This window comes from Eptesicus fuscus, chromosome 13 (genome assembly GCF_027574615.1).
Source record: "Eptesicus fuscus isolate TK198812 chromosome 13, DD_ASM_mEF_20220401, whole genome shotgun sequence".
In the NCBI taxonomy this organism is placed as follows: domain Eukaryota; kingdom Metazoa; phylum Chordata; class Mammalia; order Chiroptera; family Vespertilionidae; genus Eptesicus; species Eptesicus fuscus.
The window spans coordinates 49,890,248-49,910,601 of NC_072485.1; the positions used below are offsets into that span (position 1 = coordinate 49,890,248).

Sequence of the window (20,354 nt, forward strand, 5' to 3'; positions counted from 1 at the left end):
AGTAGATATCATAAAATAGGACTCTAAAGAAAAATATTACTAAAGGTGAGAGGAAATTTCCTATATAAAAAGGAAACCAGGAGGATTAAAATACTCTAAAACATGCACACACCTAATAACACAGCTTCAGAATATTTAAAGCAAAATTTAATAGAACTAAAAGGAGAACTACACAAATCCACAATTACAATTGAAAATTTTTAACAAGTCTCTTTTAAGAAGTTATAGAACAGCAGACAAAATCTCAGTAAGGATATAAAAGATTTGAAATGTACTATTAACCACCCTGACCTTATAAACATTTATAGAATAGCACACTGAACCACTGCACAATGGGCATTATTTTCAAATGCTGATGGAGCATACACCCAAACAGACCACATGGCGAGTCATAAAGCAAGTCTGAACATATTTCAAAAAATTGAAGTAATATGGAATAGTGCTTCTCAAACTTTGGCAAGCATAGATATCAACCAGGATCTTGACCAAATGTACATTTTGAATTTCCATCAAACTCCCTAATAATGATGGTGTAGGGCTCATGAACCACACTTTGAATAGCAAGAATATAGAATATATTCTCTGGAAAGAGTCAATTTAGAATTTAACTCAATTTTGCAAAAGATTACTAGAAAATGCCTAGAGATCTGAAAACTAAGCACTCACTTAAATAGCCCATGGATCAGAAAAGAAATTATGATAAATATTTTGACTAAATTATAGCAAAATAATACTACATACAGAAAATTGTAGGTAACAACTAAGCACTGACTAGAGAGAATTTTAAAATGTGTTACCAAAAAAAAAAAAAAAGGTTGAAAATAAATTATGAAAGCTTCCAACTTTTGAGGCTAGTAAAACAACAGGAAATCAACCCAAATAAAGTAGAAAGAAGTCATTAATAAAGATAAGAGCAGAAATTAATAAAATGGGAAGCAAACATATAATAGAGAAACATAGCAAAGTCTAAAGTTCTTTAAAAATTTTTAAGTCAATAAATACATAGAAAGACTAATGAAAAAATTAGAAAGAGCACAAACTATAAATTTTAAGAATTCTACAGATCCTACAATACAAAGATATTAGGAATGACTTTATAGCAATTAATTTGACAATTATAGTACAATGAAGAACTTCCTGTACAAAATTGAAATGAGAAATAGACATTTGCAACAGTTCTATATCTATAAAAATTGTATTTGTAATTTTAAAACATTCTCCAGAGGAAACCCCAGGTGTAAATGTTTTCACTCTCAAATTCTTCTAAATACATAATAAAGAAATATTACTCATTTTCCAAAAACTCCTTGAGATCATAAAAATGTGAGTACACTTCCCAATTCATTTAATGAGTCAGCATAATCTTGATACCAAAATCTGAAAAGGACATTACAAGAAAGGAAAATTATATATCACTATCTCTCAGAAATTAAATAATAATTCTACACAAAATAATAAATTGAATTTAGGGATATGTAAAAATGATAATAAAATAGCATCAATTGGATTTGTTCCAAAAATGCAACAGTATTAGTTATCTGTTATTGCATAATAAATGACCTCAATACTTAATGGTTGAAACAAATATCTTTATTATCTCATAGTTACTATGGCTCAGAAGTTTGAGGATTGCTCAGATGCATAGATTTGGATCTCAGAGTTTCTCATAAGGTTGCAGTCAAGATGTCAGTGGAGGTTTGATGGAGACCAGATAATCTGCTTCGAAGATGGTTTGTTTATGTGGTTGTTGGCAAGAGGCCTTAGTTCCTTGCCATGTGGGAAAGGACACAAAAAAAGTCCCATATTTCATGATTCCATTTATATAGAACTTCTAGAAATAACAATATTATTCATACAGAAAACATTACAGAGGTTGCCTACAGTCTGTAATAAGAATAGAACTGAAGAGCAAAGGAGAACAAGGGAACTATTTGGGTGAAAGTTTGTGGTAATGGTCACACAACAGGGGACATTCTAAAACTCCTCAAACTGTATATTTGAAATGGGTGAATTTAAGATATGTAAGTTGTGCCTCAATAAATGTGTTAAAACATCAATCAATATAATTCACCACATTAAGAAAATAAATGAGAATTATAGCAGTTGTTTCAATAGATGCAGAAAAAGTATTGGATAAAATTTAAGACCTATAAATGATACAATCTCATTGCAGATTAGGAATAGAAAAGAATCTCCTTAATTGGATAAAGAAGTTGAGAGAGAGAGAGAGAGAGAGAGAGAGAGAGAGAGAGAGAGAGAGAGAGAGAATATGAAAGCTAAAATTAAAAAACACTAACACCAAACATTGTTGAGGATATGCAGCATTTGGAACTCATATATTGCTAGTGGTAATGGAAAACAGCATTACCACTCTTATAAACTGTTTTGAAGTTTCTTATATAGATTTAATCTATAACCAACAGTTCCTGCCCTAGTTATTGTCCTAACAGAAACTAAAACTTAGGTCCACAAAAGGACTTGTATGGGAATGTTTACAGTAGCTTTATTTATTATACTCCCAAAAGTAGAGAGAGCTTAAATCTTCATCAAATAAGAGAATAAATAAAAATTTATGGTATAGTGAACATATTTTGCTGAACAAATAATCCAAACACAAAAGAACATGTGTTCTACAATTCCATGTATGTGAAATTTCAGAACAGGCAAAACTAAAACCATGACAGAAATCAGAACAATCGTTGCCTATATGCTGTGTGTGGTGACTAAAAAGAGGCAAGATAAAATTTGGAGGGGTGTGGTTATAAAATGTTTTAAAGCTTGATTAGGGTACTGGATATATGAGTATATTAAAATTCATTTAATTATATACTTAAGATATGTACATTTTTCTCTATATAAATTTTACTTTGACTTAAAAGACTTTAAAAACATTTTATTTAAACATTTGTTACATTCCACAATCATAATCAAAAGTAAATGAATTTACCTCTTCATATAAGTGGTCTGAGGTGACCTGAAAATAGTTCACTATTCACTTGACCCAGAAAACCCCACAAATCATGCAAATCAAGAGGTTCAAATCTTTGGGTTAAGAACACTTGTGAAACTGCCCAGGCAATCAAGGGTATGCATATCTGAAAAACCACCAAGTAGCTGAAGGATGTCACTTTAAAGAAGCAATGTGTACCATTCCATTGGTACAATGGTGAAGTTGTGTGATGGGCCAAACAGTGGGGCTGTACGCAAGGTTGATGGCCGGCCCAAGAGTGCTAAAGTTTTGCTGCACATGCTTAACAATGCAGAGAATAATGCTGAACTTAAGGGTGTAGATGTAGATTTTCTGGTCATTGAGCTCATCCAGATGAACAAAGCTCCCAAGATACATTGCAGAACTTAACAGAGCTCATGGGCAGACTGACCCACACATGTACTCTCCTGGCTACATTGAGAGGATCCTTACTGAAAAAGAGCAGATTGTTCCTAAAGTAGAAGAGGAGTTTGCACAGAAGATAAAGATATCCCAGAAGAAACTGAAGAAACAAAAACTTACGGTCTAAGAATAAATTCAGCATCAAATAAATGCTAATAAAAGTAAAAGCAGAATGTTAGTTGTCTTAATTAGTAAATACTATATTTCAAGTGTCCTCACAAGTAGGTCTTTTTAAAATATATATATATATATTGATTGATTGATTGATTGATTGATTTCAGAGAGGGAGAGATAGAAACATCAATGATGAGAATCATTAATCAGCTGCCGCCTGCACACCCCCTACTGGAGATCAAGCCCATAACCCAGGCATGTACCCTTGACCTGAATCGAACCTGGGATTCTTCAGTCTGCAGGCCAATGCTCTATCCACTGAGCAAAACCAGCTAGGGCACAATCAGGTCTTAATAACATTTGTGGAGGTAAAAAATATTTGAAAAAATTGATTCTGAATTTGCACATAAAAAAAACCACACCAATAAATCTATAGTTAAAATCCAACTCAAAAGTGAAATAGTGAATGTTTTCCCACTGGTTTCAGAAATAAGGCACCACTTTTATATAGTTTTGTACTGGAGATTCTGCCCAAAGGCAAAAAAACCCAATAGACATAAATAGTAGTAAAGAGAAAAAAAGTAAAATTGTTTTAATTCATGAAAACATGATTGAGCACATCTATACTAATAAAAGCCTAGGTGACATCTCGCCCTCGTGTCATCACAAGATGGCCACCCCCGTGTCATCACAAGATGGCCGCCCCCACATCATTACAAGATGGCCATCCCCATGTCGTCACAAGATTGGGGGCGGGGGGGGGGCAGTTGGGGGCCATCAGGCCGGCAGAGGAGGGAAGTCGGGGCGATCGGGCCTGCAGGGGAGGGTAGTTGGGGGCAATCGGACTGGCAGGGGAAGGCAGTTGGGGGCGATATGGTCAGCAAAGGAGGGCAGTTGGGGGCGATCGGGCCTGTAGGGGAGCAGTTAGGGGGTGATCAGGCTGGAAGGCAGAAGCAGTTAGGAGCAATCAAGCAGGCAGGCAGGTGAGCGGTTAGAAGCCAGCAGTCCTGGATTGTGAGAGGGATGTCCCAGATTGGAGAGGGTGAAGGCTGGGCTGAGGGACACCCTCCCCTGCCCAGTGCACAAATTTCATGCACCAGGCCTCTAGTAGGAAATAAAAAAGAATCTACAGAAAAATTACTGAACTTATTAAGTAAATTTAGCAAGCTGCTATATACAAAGTCAATGTCAAAAACAATTTTATTTTACATCCCAATAAATATTTAGAAAATAAAATTAAAGAAATAATACCATTTGCAAACAAAAGCATCAAAGACAGAATAAATCTAATGAAAGATATTTAAGAACTCTAAATATAATATACTGCTGGGAAGAATTTAAAACATATATAAACAGATTCAATATTCAAAACTTAATATATGTAATCTATCTTATTAACAGGTCAATAAAGAAAAAACACAGGATCAAATTAATTGCTGCAAAAACAAACATTTGACAAAATTCACTTCCTATGTGTATAAAAACACTGAGCAAATTAGAAACAAAGGGGACCTTCCTCATCTTGGTAAAAAGCATCTATAAGAAACTGTATAGTTAATATCATACTTAAAGGTAGAAGACTGAATGCTTTCCCTCTATTTTTTAAAATATATCTTTATTGATTTCAGAGGGGAAGGGAGAGGGAAAGAGAGAAACATTAATGATGAGAGAGAATCATCGCCTCTTGCATGTCTAGCCCGCAACCCAGGCATCAAGCCCGCAACCCAGGCATATGCCCTAGACCAGAATTGAACCTGGGACCCTTCAGTCTGCAGGCTGACGCTCTATCCACTGAGCCAAACCAGCTAGGGCTGAATGCGTTCCCTCTAAATTCAAGGACAAGACAAGGATATTCACTCTTACTGCTCTTGTTCAACATAGTACTGGAAGGGCTAGTCAGCACAATAAGGCAATAAAAAGCACTCAAATTGGAAAGGAAAAAAATAAAACTGTCCCCATTTTCAGATGACATAATGATCTACACAGAAAATCCCAAGGAATCTTCACAAAAAGCCAACCTCCTGAAATTAATAAGTGAGCTCAGCAAGGCCACATGATGCAAGATCAACACGCAAAAATCAACTGTATTTCTATAGACCAGAAATGAACAAATAAAAATTAAATTAAAAACAGCATCTCCCTAGCTGGTTTGGCTCAGTGGATAGAGTGTCAGCTTGCAGACTGAAGGGTCCTAGGTTCGATTCTGGTCAAGGGCACATGCCAGGGTTGCGGGCTCCATCCCCAGTAAGGGGCGCGCAGGAGGCAGCTGATCAATGATTCTCTCTCATCATTATTATTTCTACCTCTCTCTCCTTCTTCCTTCCTCTCTGAAATCAATAAAAAACAAACAAACAAAAACAGCATCAATTACAATGACTGAGAATAAAAATACAATAAGTTGAAGGTCATTAAATATTTCCGATCAAATCACAACACTGAGTGAGTGAAAATGCAAACTACAGGCATGGAAAAGAGATTTGCAGTATACATATCCATCAAAGCAATCCTCTATAGAATCTATAACATAATCTGGCAAATCACTAAGTAAACGTTTAAATGACTTCCATAAAAAATGAACTAAAATGTAAACAAGCTCACAAAAGAGGATGACCAAATTTCTAGTAAATGAATGAAAAGTTGTACAGTATCATCAATAATCTGAGAAATGAAAGTCAAAACCATAATCAGATACTACTATACCTCCCTCCTGAAAAGACAGTGAATACAAGTGTTAATACTAATGTGTGTGGAGTAACTGGAATGCTCATACATTATTGAGGAAGTTTAAATTTGTACAACCCCTATGGAAAGCTGTTTGAAAGAAAGTGCCCATTAAATCTGAATAAAGTTAAGACTCTAGGACCTAGCAATTCAGTCACTGAACATATACCCAACAGAAACAATTGCTTATATCCATCAAAAACATGCCCAAGAATATTCAAAGCAAGATATTCACAATATCCCCAAACCACAAAGCATGTTAATGTGTATCGACGGTGAAATAGATCAATAAATTCTGGTTTTCTATACAATGGAATTCTACATAGCAATGAAAACATACTAATTTTTTCTTAATGCAATGAAATGGATAAGTCTTTGAGACATAATGCTGAACTAACAAACAGACACAAAAGAGGAAATCTTGTAAGGTTCTATATTTGTGACACTCAAGAACAGGCAAAAATAATCAATAATGATTGACATCAGTATATTGGTTACATTTTGAGGGTATTGACAGGGAAGGAGTATAAAATATACTTCTGAAGTACTAAAAATATTCTATATTCTGATCCAAGTGGTCTTTAGAAAGGTTATGTATAGGTAAACCTTCATTTTAGCTGTAAAATTAAGATTTTGTGTACTTTATGATATATGTTACAATTCAATAGGAAAAAAAGCCCTCACATACTAATCGACATAAATGTATAGTAATTGAAACAATGCAGCATTTGTGTAAGAATACATCAACAGATCAGTGTTCTATGATAAAGAATTCAAAAATAGATTCACAAATATGGAAATTCATATTATACAGTGACATTAACATACCAGTAGGTAACACAAGAACTATTTAACTATGTGCTATTGGGACATAAAGTGGTTGTTTGGGAAAAAATTAACTTGAGTGCATGCTTTATACACCAAATGAATTTTGGATAGATCAAATATTTAAATATAAAAACTAAAACTATATATATAAAGGTAGGGCAAAAGTAGGTTTATAGTTGTGAGTATATGAAACACAGAGTTTATTATTGTATTATTATTTATTATATTATTTTCCATATAAACAACTATAAATCTACTTTACCCCACCCTGTGTGTGTGTGTGTATATATATAATTATAAACTATCTACACTAATAAAAGAGAAATATGCAAATTGACCGTACCTCCACAACACCCACCAGTCAATCAGGAGTATGCAAATTAACCCAACAAAGATGGTGGGTTAATTTGCATACGCAGGCACGGAGCTAAGACTGAAGGCTCCGGCCCAAGCAAAGACTGAAGACTGAAGACTAAAGAGGCTTGGCTTCTCCACTGCAGCTGGAACGAAGGCCTGGGTCCCAGGTGCTGGAGGAAAACTGGTGCCGGCAGCCAGGGGAAGGAAGGCCTATTGCACAAATCTTCATGCAACGGGCCTCTAGTAATATATAAAACTACATATAGTTATATACAGTATACCTACTAGTGGCCCAGTGCACGAAATTTGTGCACATTAAAAGGGAATTAATTAGAGGAAATATTTTAATATTGCTAATTGCCCTTTCTGTATAATAGAAGTGTCAGAGATGAAAGAAAATTAGTAAAATGTATATGAAAATATTCCTCCTATCAGAGTCTGGGGCATGCCGTGGGACCCAGAGTCAAGTCCCCACCCACCTGCGTGTGCCTCGAAATCGCGCGAGACCCAGACCCGGCTAGCCTCACCTCCCATTGGGTGAGATCCAGACCTGGCTGGCCCCACCCCCGTCAAGCCCTGCTGGGCAGGGGGTGCAGCCTCAGGTCCCCAAGTGCATGCTGAGCAGGGGGCACAGCCTCAGGTCCCCCGGCCCAGCGCCAGGGCGGGGGGGCGTGGCCTGAGGTCCCCTGGCCCAGCACTGGTGTGTGGGGCATGGCCTGAGGTCCCCAAGGCTGGCACTGGGGTGGGGTGTGTGCCTTGAGGTCCCTGTCAAGCCCCAACATGCAGGGGGCATGGCCTGAGGTCTCCCAGTCGGGCGCTGGGGCAGGGGGTGCGGCCTCAGGTCCCCAGGCCCAGGGCGAAGGGTGCGGCCTGAGTTCCCCCGTTAAGCCCTGTCGGGCAGGGGGTGCAGCCTGAGGTCCCCTATTAAGCCCCGCCGGGCAGGGGGTGCGGCCTGAGGTCCCACAGCCTGGGGCGAAGGCTGCAGCCTAAGTTCTCCCATCAAGCCCTGTTGGGCGGGGGGGTGCAGCCTGAGGTCCCCCGTCAAGCCCCATTGGGTGGGGAGCCAAGCCTCAGGTCCCCAGCCCCAGCCACACAGCCTCAGGTCCCTGCTGATCGCTCATTACGGGAACACCGCCTCCACTGTGGGTGCAGCCATCTTGTGTTACGGAACCCCGCCTCCGCTGTGGGCGCAGTCATCTTGTGACAGTGTGAGGGTCAATTTGCATATTACCTTTTTATTATATAGAAATACACATTCAGGGTGGGGCAAAAGTAGGTTTATAGTTGCTCATATGGAAAACAATACAATAATACATAAATAAATAATAATATAAGAATAAACTCTTGCCCTTGCCAGTTTGGTTCAATGGATAGAGTGTCAGCTTGCAGACTGAAGAGTCCTGGGTTTGATTCTGGTCAAGGGCATGTACCTCGGTTGCAGGCTCTAGGGCATGTGCAGGAAGCAACCAATTGATGTTTCTCTCACATCGATATTTCTTTCCGTCTTTCCCTCTCGGTTCCATTCACTCTAAAAATCAATGGAAAAATAGCTTCAGGTGAGGATTTTTGTTAAAATGTAAAACAGATCCTATATAATAAAAGCCCAATATGCAAATTGCTTCCTCGACCAGGAGTTCGACCAGGGGGTGGGGCCAACAGCGGTGGTGGCAGGTGGCCAGGGGAAAGGAGGTGCCCTGGCCAGCAGCTGGCAGCTGCCAGGGACCCTACCTGTGCATGAATTTCATGCACTGGGCCTCTAGTATATAATAAAATAATTTTTAAAAAGAATAAACTGTTTTGTGTACTCATAACTGTAAACCTACTTTTGCCCCACCTGTATGTATATGTGTGTGTGTATATATATATGTGTATATACACTGAGTGGCCAGATTATTATGATCTCTGAATGCATAATAATCTGGCCACTCAGTGTATATCCTATATAATAAAAGGCTAATATGCAAATTGTCCCCTCGACCAGGAGTTCAACCAGCAGGCAGGCCGGCCAACCCCTCCCCCTGACCAGCTGGGTGGACCCCACCCATGCACGAATTCATACACCAGGCCTCTAAAATATATATATTTGCCTCTAATATATATATATGCCTCATATATATATATGCCTCTAATATATATATATATGCCTCATATATATATGCCTCTAATAAATATATATGTCTCATATATATATATGCCTCTAATATATATATATATATACACACACATATATATGTTTACACACACACACACACACACACACACACACACACACTGAGTGGCCAGATTATTATGCGTTCAGAGATCATAATAATCTGGCCACTCAGTGTATATATATATAATCTTAGGACATATGAACTTGTCCTCCATCTTATATGATATTGTTATCCAGTATCTTAATTCTAGTCAGTATTATTTCACAAATTGGGCAATATATTTTTAAATGTTATGCAATGTTTGCTTAGAGTTACTGACATATTTATAAATATGTTCATCATTCCTTCATGCTCCTCAGATTTCCATATGGGTTCATTTTCCTTTTGGCTGAGGTACATCCTTCAAAGGTCCTTTAGTGAATGTCTGTGATCTCATATTTGTATCTGAAGTTTTTAATAATTTCTAACCCATCTACACTAATAAAGAGAAAGATGCAAATTGACCATCACTCCACTACACTACCAGCCAATAGGTGTGAGTATGCAAATTACCCAACAAAGATGGCCACGCCCATAGAGGCCAGGCTGCGGGGGACCGGATCGGGGACACAAACCTGCAGGGAGGCCGACACCCTGCAGCCCCAAGTCCCGCCATGGCGGTGCTGGGGCTGCAGGGGGCCGGATTGGGCACAAACCCACAAGGAGGCCGGCACCCAGCAGCTGGGGCTGTGGGGGGCCGGAATGGGGACACAAACCCGCAGGGAGGCTGGCACCGCGCAGCCCCAAGGCCCGCCACCGTGGTGCTGGGGCTGCTACGGGGGGGTGGTGGGGACCTGAGACACAAACCGCAAGAAACCTGTGGAAAGGGAGATAAACTATTAACTTTATCTCCCTTTCCACAAGATGAGAAAACTGTCCCTGGTTTATTTAGTGATGTGGCCCACACCTTTCTACAAGCACAGGGTATGTTATGACCACTCCCAGGAAGGTCTGGTCAGAATACCATCTCCAGGGAATAATGCTACTGTGGCAAATCATCTAAGAGAGGAAACAAGCTTGTGTTGGGTTTATTCTGAAGGTCAGAGAACATGCCACCCCAACATATGCTGTGTTGTTATATTGATGATCTTGAGCTGCAGATGCTTGAAAAACAGCAAATGCATGCAGAGGCTTTCACTGAAGTCTCCTGATCTGCCTAAAATCTGACCCCCCTAAAGGAGCTTAAATGTCATAGGTCCCCTTGACGGGAGAAGTGTCATCAGGCAGAGAAGACTGACTCCAGTCACAGGACAGGAGAGTAGAAGTTGACATCACACCCAAACTTTGTTACAAACTATTTCCCCCCACCCCCATTCATCTTCCCTAAATATCATTTACTCTCCTCTAAGAGGCCTACATCTCTGTCCCCTTTCCCTAGGAAGAAGGTATTTAAATCTGCATTCTAAGCCACCTTGAGGAATTACTCATTTTTCCCTGGGATCTCCCACATATACACGAGGTACACATGTTAATGAACTTTTGTTTTTCTCTTGGTGATCTGTCTTTCATTACAAGGGCCTCCACTAAGAACTCAGGAAGGTAGAGGAAAACTATTTTTCCTCCTCCATAATTCTATCTCAGGAAATCAAATCCCCAGCTGAACAATGAGGTTGGCTCAAGTACCAAGCAGTCCCGGCTGACGGGAGGGAAGCTTCTAGGGAGAAATCAATGATATTGGCATCAAAGTGGTATGGAGGGCACATGCATGGTTGCTGGTGGGAGTTTAAAGTGGTTCAACATTTTTGGAGGATGATTTGGCAAATTCGATAGAAATGTTCAAGGTACATCCAAGAGTCTTCTACTAGGAATCACATCTGCTGAGATAAAGCACGAGTACATAAGCCCTGGTCAGAACCCAGGATGCTACTGCGGGCTCCCCTTCCACAATAGGAAAACCTGGGAACAACCTGCATTTTTAGGACAAGGTGGCATCTATACTAATAAAAGGGTAATATGCTAATTAGACTGAACATCTTCCGGACGACCTTCCAGATGTCCTTCCGGATGTCCTTCCCGACAAAGCCATGTTGGCAGGGCCACGGCAGAGGAGGTTAGAGGTGATCAGGCAGGCAGGGGAGAGCAGTTAGGGGTATCAGGCCAGCAGGGGAGAGCAGTTAGGGGGATCAGGCTGGCAAGCAGGTGAGCGGTTAGGAGCCAGAGGTCCTGAGGGGTCCCAGATTGGAGAGAGTGCAGGCCGAGCTGAGGGGACCCTCTTTCCGTGCACGAATTTCGTGCACCGGGGCCTCTAGTATATTTATACATGGCTTAGAATTGTAGTTTATTTTCTCTCAGCACAATGAATATGGTATTCTACTGTCTTCTAGCTACCATCAGATTGCTGTTGAGAAGTCAGGGAGCAATCAGTATTGCTCCTTGATAGGTGATGTGTCTTTGGTCTCTGGATGCTTTAAATATCTTATCTCTTTTCCTTTGGTGCTCTTCAGTTATGTGATGATGTGTCTAGATATGGCTTTTGTTTTTATTTATCCTGCTTGGGATTTATTGGAATTCCTAAATTTAAAGATGTGTGTTTTCAACACTTCTGGAAAATTATGTTATTAAGAAGTTGAATATTGTTTTCCTATTTACTTTATTATCTATTTTTAATATTTTATTGAAATATAATTTATACACCATAAAGCTAATTTGTATAAAGTGTTTAGTTCCATGGTTTTTAGTATATTTGGAGTTGTGCACCTTGACTATAGTATAATTTTAAAAGACTTTACTCCCCTTCTCCCCCCCACCAAAGAATCCTTGTACCTATTAGCAGTCACTTCCCATTTCTATCCCACCTGTTCCTGTCTAGTCTTATGAAATCGCTAATTTACTTTCTTTTCCTATAGACCTGCCTATTTGGACGTTTCATATAAAGAGAATCCTATAGTATGTGATCATTTGTTAGTGGCTTATTTCGCTTGCCATAATATTTTTAAAATATTTTTATTTATATCAGAGAAGGAAGAGGGAGCGATACAAACATCTATGATGAGAGAGAATCACTGATCGGTTGCCTCCTCCCCCTGCCACTCCTGGCAGGCCTTGTGGCTGCTGATGCTGTGGTGTCTCTGCTAATTGTGGTGGTGGTGTTTATGTGTGCCAGCCCATGTGACACGCCCATCCAAGAAGATGGCAATGTCTACATCAACACACCTGACAAGGGCTGACCCCCTGTAACTGGGACCTCTGACTTCTGACCCTTTCATCCTGAATTGTGTGTGGTAGCACATGAAACCTACTCAATAAAGCAACTGAAATACCTCTAAAAAAAGAAAAAAGAATAATGGGAGTCAATTTTCTCACTGTTGGAAAAGGGAGTTATAAATATGGAAACAAGAAAACTAAAATCCAAGGACATTTCCCTAGAACTCATGTAAATATATATATATGGAGAGAGAGAGCAATATAGATGTTATGTATAAGTATATAAATATTATCACCTATTAAGATTTACTGAGAGAAATAGCACCCCAAAAGTAATGAGCATACCAAACTTCCAGATCTTGACTTCTAAAAACCATTCTCCACTAAAAGAAATCATGTCTCTTTGGTGAAATGGCTAATTACAAGCTCTGGCCAATGAAAATATCAGATGTGTTGGAAATATTTTTTTCAGTGTTAGAAAGTTGCAAATTGCTCATAAAATGATAGAAATGTGTCAAAAGGACATAGAAACTAGTTGAAGGGGCTCCAACTAGCCAAGTATGGCATGATTTGATCATCAAAAAATAATGATAATAATGGGTTATAATCCATTTAATAAAATAGGAGTCTGAGCATCTATATACACTGAGTGGCCAGATTATTATTATCTCTGAATGCATAATAATCTGGCCACTCAGTGTGTGTGTGTGTGTGTGTGTGTATATATAGACATACACACACACACACACACACACACACACACACAAACACACACATATATATATATTAGAAGCCTGGTGCATGAATTTGTTCATGGGTGGGGTCCGGCCAGCCTGGCCAGGGGGAGGGGACATGGGCGGTTGGCTGACCTGCCTGCTGGTCGAGGGGACAATTTGCATATTAGCCTTTTATTATATAGGATATACACTGAGTGGCCAGATTATTATACGTTCAGAGATCATAATAATCTGGCCACTCAAAGTATATATTTTTTTAAAAATTAATGAATAAAGTGAAAGTTTGGTAAGACACAGTATAGTTACATGGTATCATAGTCACTCCCCACAAATTATTAATCACACACACCCAAATAGATTGATTTTACATGGAAAAGCATGTCAGACACCACCTTAATCAAGTGATCTAACTTTTCATCAGCAATATGGTAACAAATTGAAATGATGCATGATGTATAGAATGCAATCAGAACACAGCTTAAGCACTGTGGTGTGCCTGCCAAAGATGGGTAGCTTGTATCTAACCATGAGGAAGCAAGCAGATCTCTATTAGTTAGCTATTGCTGTGTAAAAAATTACCCCCAAACTTTGAGGATTAAAATAGCATTTATTAGGGTAAAGGGAATCAAATATATGGTGATGGAAGGAGATTTGACTTTGGATGGTAAACCCACAATACAATATATAGATGATGTGTTATAGAATTATATACCTGAATCTTATATAATTTGATTAGCTAATGCTGCCCTCCCTCTCAATAAATGCAATTTAAAAATTAAAAAAGTAGCAGTATTTATTATCTTTCACAGTTTCTGTGGCTCAGGAATTTGGGATCAGCTTGGATGGGCAGCTCTGGCTTATGTTCCTGAGGTTGCAGGAAAGCCCACTTCCAAAGTGGCTTACCCTCATGGCTGGCAAGTTGACGTGGCTGCTAATGAAGTGCTTTAGCTTTATCTCCACGTGGGCTTCTCTACAAGGCTATGTGAGTGTCGTCATGATGCAATGGCTGGCTTCCCCCAGTACGAGCAAAGAGATGAAGGCAGAAGCTGCAGTGTCTTTTATGACCTAGCCTCTAGACACATACCGTCACTTCTTCACTAGTCTCCTGGCCACATCACTTCTGGTTCAGAGTGGGAGGGGACTACACTGAAGGGTGTGAATACCAGGAGAAGAGAATCACTGCCGGCCATCTTGGAGTTTAGCTACCACAAACCCCAATTAAGGGGCAAAATTGCTGACCTGTGATTTTCCAAAGCATTAAAATCACGAAAGTTAAGCAAATGCTGACGTACTGACTCATATTAAAGGTGACTAAAGAGACATAACTAAATACAACACATAATTTGGGACTGGATCCTTTGCTATAAAGGCCACTATTAGGTAATTGAGGAAACCTGAATGAGGTTAGAGGCTCAAAGGTCAGTGTTAATTTCCTAATTTAAATGGCTGTACAAGGCAGTACAGGCACACCTCACTTTATTGTGCTTTGCTTTATTGCGCTTCACAGATGTTGTGTTTTTTTACAAATTGAAGGTGAGACCCTCCACCAGCAGAAAGATTCTGAGTTGCTTTGTTGGGACACTCACTTTATTGAGGTGGTCTGGAACCAAACCTGCAATTTCTCCAAGGTATGCATGTATACTGGAATTTTCTTGTTTGAAGGAAAGGCACAATAAAAATTTGTGAGTGATAGGGTATCGTGTCTCAACTTCCTCTCATTTTTTCTGAATATTTGAGATTGTTGAAAGAAAAACACACATAGCTTTAAACCCAAAGAAATAATTTAAACTACTTAAAAACACAGATGCTTAGGGGTTTTGATATTACAATTGCTTAACCCACATTATTTTAACGGGCCTTCTTTTAAAAAGTCATTGTACCTTAACCTTGAGAAACACAGAAAAAGCCAAAGGAAATATCTATAGCATTTTGGCATGTAGCTTTCTGGTCCTTGTTCTGTGCATACATGTATATTCACATAACCTTTTAAAAACAAATTATAAATATGACTAGAGGTCTGATGCACGAAATTCGTGCAAGGGGCTCGGCCCTCACAGCCCCTCACAGCCCCAGCTTCATCTGGAAGATCATCTGTTCTGCTGTTCGGTCTAATTAGCATATTAGCTCTTTATTATATAGGATATCCTATTGTTTGTATCTTTATCATAAACCTTTCCTTAGGTCAATAATGTTCTTCTACAATGTAAAGAGAGATCACTTACCCGCTTTCATACATCAAGTCAACAATGAGGCTGAGGTCCAGGACAAGGTTTGCCTGCCTCCAAAGCCTGTATCTTTTTTTCCTGAACCAACTCCACTCCTTGCCCCAAGCAGGAACACGAACACACACACACACACACACACACACACACACACACACACCACAAATTTTTTTTTTTAAACACCAAAATGTACCAACAATGACAACAATGCTTGCCAGCTCTGCAGCTTTTCCTAGTTCCTGGCACCTGTTCATACCCATGGCTCCAAGGATCTTCCAAAGAGGTATATTATGTTTTAATGTGCCACCTATATCCTTAGGTCATTTACATAGCAAATAGCGGTGACAGTCTCCCTTTCAGAATATTCTTTCCAGGAGGCTTATTTAAAAGAGTGCTGCCTGGTTTACTCCTGGTCCCTCCTTAAGCGATGATGGGATACATCAGTGTCTGAGTCAGTCCACCAATATTTGAATATCCACTGTGCACAAGATTCTGCATCTAAGAACTCTTAGGAGTGCAAAGATATGCATGCTCATTCCTTTCCAGGAAGCACCCTGAAATTCAGCTAGGAAGAGAAGATAAATATCCATACAACAATACATAATAGCCCCAGGTGGTCTGTGCTCAGTGTGGGAGTCAGAGGAAGTACAATGGGCTTTCATTACCAGAAAGACTTCATCGAGAAGGAGCTCAGCCCCCAAAGATGCAAGGGATGTGCATGGAGCAAGTATTTCTGGCAAACGAATGGTATTTATAAAGATGCAGACACAGGAATGTTTTAGACATGTGTGGTGGATGGTGAAGAGATGTGTGGTTAGATGACAAAGAGAAAGATGGGTAAGAAGTCAGGTCAGAAACCGATTGTGGAGAGACTCGAATGCCATATCCAGAACAAATTTTATTAAATGGGAAGCGACTGATTTGGATGAGAGCCAGACCCTAAGTGGGGAATGAGGATGTAGAGCAGTGGTTCTCAACCTTTCTAATGCCGCGACCCTTTAATACAGTTCCTCATGGTGTGGTGACCCCCAACCATAAAATTATTTTCGTTGCTACTTCATAACTGTAATTTTCATTGCTACTTCATAACTGTAATTTTGCTACTGTTAATGAATCTTAATGTAAATATCTGTGTTTTCCGATGGTCTTAGGCTTTACAGCAGTGATTCTCAACCTGTGGGTCGCCTAAGACCATTAGAAAGGTTGAGAACCACTGATGTAGAGCCTTTCTGCAGACAGCTCCCCAAAGGCAACTGGTAGGGAAGTGAAGGGGAAGATGGGATGGTGGCCCCTAAAGGGTCAATTAAAGTTTTTAATATCGTTGGGCAAGCTGTGCATACCTGAAGGCTGAAGAGAGTGGTAGTGGAGAGAAAGATGGGACATGATGGAGAGAGAGAATAATGAGCAAAGCAAGTTCTCCAGGGAGGTGAAGGGCCATAGAATCTGGAACACATGCTGATGAGAAGTTGGGGGAGGGGTGCCATTGAGAAGGAGGGACATCACATACTATGGTATGGGAGAGACAGAAACCAGCCTGAGTATAGAGATGGAATGGTTTTGAAGCAGAGAGAGGGGTAAGACATGTGTTGTTCCAGGCTAGGTGTAGGCTCAGTGGGTTCTGGACAGCAGGCAAGGAGAGGTCTGGTCTGGAGAGTGATGTGATTATTTAAAATGAGGTTGAAAGGTGAAGGGATTGAGAAGAACTAATTGGTGGTTTCAAAAGAGGCACAGGGATATAAGAGAAAGCACAGGAAATATAGTCAACGATGTTGTGGTGACTATCTAGGGTGCCAGGTGGGCACTTGAGTTATTAGAGGGAACACTATACAAAGTATATGAATGTCTATCTGCTGGGATGTACATCTGAAACTAATACAAAATAGTGTTGAATGCAAACTGTAATACAAAAATAAAATACGACGAAGTTGATGGCTCGGGATAGATGGAGAAGCAGGAAGCCTGATGAGGGACAGATTTCCAAAGGCAAATCCAAGCCCAGAGCCCTAGGATTAGTGACCTTTTCCTGTGAGTTGAGGCTCTCCTTGGGGTGGATGCATTCCTCCAGCCCTCGATTTTTTCTTTTCCCATGGACCTGGAATTCTCCGAAGCTAGGATTACCTAGGTTCTCTGGCAGCACTGTCCAGAATTTTCTGTGATGACATCAATGTTCTCTATTTGCACTTCCCAACATGGTAGCCACTTGCTACATGGTGGCTTCTGATCACCTGAAATGTGGCTAGCATACCCGAGGAACTGACTTTTAAAATTTTATGTAATAATCATTAATGTAAATAGACACACATGAATAATGGTCCCCTCATTGGACAGAGCAGCTATTGAATGACCCCTTTCTCCTTAGTGAAGAAGGAGACGAGACCTTCCACAGGAGTGGAGGAATGCAATGGGCCAGGCAGAGATTTGGCCATTTACTGAGAGGTACTAGTTCTCTCAGTGACAACTCTGGTTGATCCTCCCAACAATAAGCTTGTAGTTTCAGAAACTTCACATTCTCTCCGTTTTGCTCATGATAAGCACACTCACACGGATCAATTATTTTGGAGAATGATTTTTTTTTTCACGACTAAATTCTGAGTGTTTTCTTACCGTAGTGACAGTCCTGTCCTTAAATCCATACACCAGGGAAGCCGAGTGAGCTCCCCCAAGTCTTCTTGATGAGGGAGTGTGGGAACACAGGAGGCTCTTTACTCAGGCCAAAGTAGCTTCTGTGCTTCTTTTGTGGTCACAGGGAGGACGTCTGGAGTCCTAGGAGTAGCTCTGGCTTAGTATCAGTGAGACCTTGATTCAAACTTTGGTCCTTGAGGAAGTTGTCCAATCATTTCAACTCCACACCTGTAAAATGGAAAGAATGATACCTACTTAAATAAGCTGTTGCCTGTGTTACTTATAATTAATAACTTATTTATATTTATGCCACACTGTTTGCCAGCTAACGTGCTAGGTTCTGGATATAAAATGTAGGCAAAGGAGGTATGATTCTTGTTCCACTAGCTTATTTCACTAGCACATGTTCTGGTGTGGGAAGGTAGGCATTAACCAAGTAACCACAGACATATATACTATGTATTATATACTATATCTTTATAATATAATTATGTTACACAAAATCTCAGTCTGTGACAGGTCCAGGAAGGGAGAGTAGAGGTGATTTTTTTAAAATGTCTGCAGATCTTGTGACACTTTCCCTCGAAAAGTTAGAATCTCTTTCCCCTCACTTCTAACAAAGAGAATAGGGTGAACGTAATGCTATGTGGCTTCTGAGGCTAGTTCAGAGAAAGAATAAGGCTGTCCCCCTCCCTCTCCCTTTCTCAATGCTTGGCTTTGAATCCAAGTGACCATGTTGTGAAGAAGCCCAAGCCCAGGAAATATGAAGAGGTCCACGTACAAAGAAACAGGGTCCTGTGGCCACCACCAACACCAACTTGCCAGCCATAGGAGTGAACGGTCTTGAAGTGGGAACTCCAGTCCTAGTCAAACTTCAGATACCTGCATTCCTGGCTGACATCTGACTACAACCTCAGGAGAGACCGACCACAAGCCAGAACCACCTGACCCACAGAAATCATGAGAGATAATACATGATTATTACTGTCTAAGACATTAAGCTTGCGAGATATTTGTTATCCAGCATTAGATAACTAGTACAACAGAAAACCATGTGTTAAAGTCTGAGGATCAGGAAAAAAACTCACTGGATGAAATAACATTTGAGCTAATAACAGGACAAGAGGAAGGAGTTAGACAAAGAGGAGGGAAAAGTATTGCAAGGAGCTATGCTAACACAAACAAGGGCCCTGTGGGCAGATGATAAATTTGAGGAACTAAAATTTATCCTGTGGGCTAGGAACACCCAGTTGAAAGGGAGAGATGGAAGATGCCTGAAAAGGTAGGGAGAGGTTGGCTCATGCAGGCCCTTAGATTAACTTTTCCTATATAAAGTAGACCACTCTGGAAGGGTATTCAGCAGGTAGGGATGTATCAAGACTGACATCTGGGTTTCTGGTGCTTTCCCCAGATATGGAAAACACCTGACAAGGATCATATTCACAATGGAAGATCATAGTTTTGGACAGGTTGCTTGACATAATTTTTGAGATACCCAGGTTATATATTGGCAAGCAGGGAATTAGAAATATGTGTCTGGAGTTCGAAAGAGAGCTATGGATTGCATGTGCATGTCTGAAAGACAACAGCAAACAAATGGTAATCGGAACCAATGGAGTCAAATAGCTGGGATCAGCTGGAGACTGGACAGCAATCGAGAACAGAAGAAAACCTAGGGTCCAGAACTGTAATATTTAACATCTAGCTAGAGGGAAATGGGTCGGCAAAGGAAAATGCGAGTGAGCAGCCAGAGAAGAAGAAGGAAAACGAAAAGATTGTGCCAGGAAGAGAGGGAGAATGTTTCAGGGAGGTGATGGTCAACAATGTTGAACGATCCAAGATAGGTTGGGTGAAAGGCCCATTGAGCTAGCTATTCTGAGTCATGAAGGCTGGAGGGACACCTGTTTTGATAAAGTAAGTGGAGGAGGAAGAAGACCAATTGGAGAGGGTCGAGGAATAGTGGGAGGCAAAGAAATGGAGGTAATGAGGTCAATTCCTTTCAAAAGTTTATCTGTGAAAGGGAGGA

The 20,354-nt window shown here is 40.1% G+C and overlaps 1 long non-coding RNA gene across 2 annotated transcripts in view; it reads right to left on the minus strand.

Moving 5' to 3' along the window:
- Nucleotides 1-20,354, minus strand: part of LOC114234931 (uncharacterized) — a 74,031-nt gene that overhangs the window by 49,072 nt on the left and 4,605 nt on the right. Inside the window, exons 2-3 of one of the 2 annotated variants that reach the window (XR_008557858.1) lie at nucleotides 18,311-18,556; nucleotides 8,842-8,939 (exon numbers count right to left, since the gene is read on the minus strand). This is a non-coding gene — a long non-coding RNA (uncharacterized LOC114234931). The remainder of the gene's footprint in view (nucleotides 1-8,841; nucleotides 8,940-18,310; nucleotides 18,557-20,354) is intronic. The other variant, XR_003621112.2, reaches the window with a different exon arrangement.